We start from the raw sequence: 2,439 nt of genomic DNA on the forward strand, positions 1-2,439 counted from the left end.
GTTCATTCAGTGGTGCTAGTTTCAGTCACTGTGCAAATGTACTCTTTATAAAGCTGGAAACCTACAGTCAGCTGAGACTGAAGAAGTCACCTGATGATGACTGAAAACATCCAGATGAACAGAATCGACCTTTTGGGATTTCCTTACTTGGGCTACGTTCACACTACTCTTAATGCTCAATTCCGATTTTTTTGATCAAATCCAATTTTTTATTTTTATTTTTTTTTGTCTGCTTGTTCACACTACAAATAAAATGCAACCGCAAACGCGCTCTAGTGTGAACCCTCAAAGCAGCCCGCATTCGCAAAAGAAGATGTCACACACAACGCGCTCTGTTTAGACCCAGAGCAAACAATATTGTTTGACTGATGGCCCTTAATATAAAGACTTCGGACTTTACGTTTCCCAATTTTTGCTTGAAGTTATTTTGTTATTTACATAATAATGTAAATAACCTAATAATTATCCTTATTGCTGTTTTAGAGAGGAGCGGTGCTTCAAAGGATAGTTGCAGATTTCTGTCAGAATCTGCAGATTATACAGTACAAATAAAATGTTCACATTTCTCCAACGTTGTCTTCCCAACAGTTTCACTAACATGGATGGCCAGGAAGCGTTCGCAATGTCTTATCGGGCGCTTCTCCGGAGCCGATAATTGGCGTCTGTCTTGTGTCAGTGATGTAAAAGACAGATTTAATGCGACCTGACCATTCAAACAGCAGTCGCTTTCTAAAACATCGGATATGTATCGGATTCAGTACCACATGCAAAAGTGACCCAGATTTGATTTGAAAATATCGGATTTGTGCCGTTCACACTGTCATACCATGATCGGATATGGGTCGCATAGGGTCAAAAAAATCGGATTTGATGCGCTTTTGCCTGCAGTGTGAACGTAGCCTTAGATGATCGAGCATCAAGACATCTGGTTAGATACATTATTTCCAAGATTTTCAGGGCTGAGTAAAATAAACTCAGGTTTTTCTGAAGCAGGAGGTCGGAGGTCATCCCACCTTTCCTGTCACTCATTAAAGGTTAATCTGTTTTATTAAAAACAGGACAAAGACAGCTGCTTCTTCTGTGGTGTTTCTGGGGACATCTTGAGGACACCCACTGAAGCCTTTAAGCTTGAAGTTCACTGAAATAAGCTGAGTGCAGTCGAGCTGCGTGTTTAATCCGTCCACGTGTGCTTCCTTCACTTACAAACCTATAAACCTGTCAGCTCGAGAAATGTGCACAGAATGAGCTATGCAGGAAGTGTCTGTGACTTCATAGGAAGTTTTTTTTTTTTTTTTTTTTTCTTACAGTAAAACCCTGAAATTTCTGCAGTAGATGGTGGAAAACTGTAATTTTTTCCGACCATAGGAAAAACTGAACCAAAGCTCCAGGTAAATTGTTGTTATTGAGCACTGTATACTACATGTCTCATTCACACGCATGCATACAAACTAGTGTGTCAATAGATTTAAAAAAAAATAAATTTATTAATCTCACAATTTTCTGTAATTAATAGCAATTATTTGATCAATAGCCTGGCTGCAATTACACTTTTTCAACTTTATATTTAAGCTTGTAACAGACATTTATATCAAAGAGAAATTGAATAGTTTTCTTGTAACACATGTGAAATGCAAGTTTTTTTTAAAAACCTATATTTTAATAATAATAGGTAAGTATACACTAATATTTGATTGAATATATTTTTATTTTTTTAAGTGCTGGGGGGAAATATACGCACTTAACATGTTTATTGAGCATTTATCTTAACAAAAAACTGTAAACATTTATCCACTCTCTCTCTGTCATTCTTGAGATGAGGAACCAAAGCTATGTAAAACGCATGTTCTCAATGATATTAATAGGTCTGCAGTTTGTTGCAATCTACTTGGCAATTGTGTCTGTTAGGTTTGTAGCTTGAACCTATTCGCTGGAACGTTAAGACAATACAATTACACTGCAAGCAAGACGCAAGTAGGCAAACTTCTTCATGGTACTCGTGCACGGGAGAGACTGGACAGAGCGCCGTCCCTTCGCTTGACCCCAGTAGCTCTCGTCCGTCCTCCCATACACTATCCTTTTATTGAGGTTACATGAATATGCATAGGTTCATTAACATATAACGTCTACATACACAAAGAGTACCGTGTGTGTGTGTGTGTGTGTGTGTGTGTGTGTGGACTGCTGATCAAAGGGTCAAACATCCTTGGTCAGGAAGAGGGTAGCCTCCCCCTCCCCCTAGATGGTTCATCCTAGATAACATGGTGAGGAAGTCCTGCAGTTCATCTAAACAAAGAGCACTTAGACTAGAACAGACGCAACTACGTTAATCCTACCATAAAACAATAAGACACGGTATGACCTCTCATGCTCCCAAAGTGCTGTCTAATACACACAAAGTTTGCAGACTATCAAGGATCAAAACCTCTACCAATCTACAAC

Source organism: Astatotilapia calliptera, chromosome 15 (genome assembly GCF_900246225.1).
Source record: "Astatotilapia calliptera chromosome 15, fAstCal1.2, whole genome shotgun sequence".
Taxonomy (NCBI): Eukaryota; Metazoa; Chordata; class Actinopteri; order Cichliformes; family Cichlidae; genus Astatotilapia; species Astatotilapia calliptera.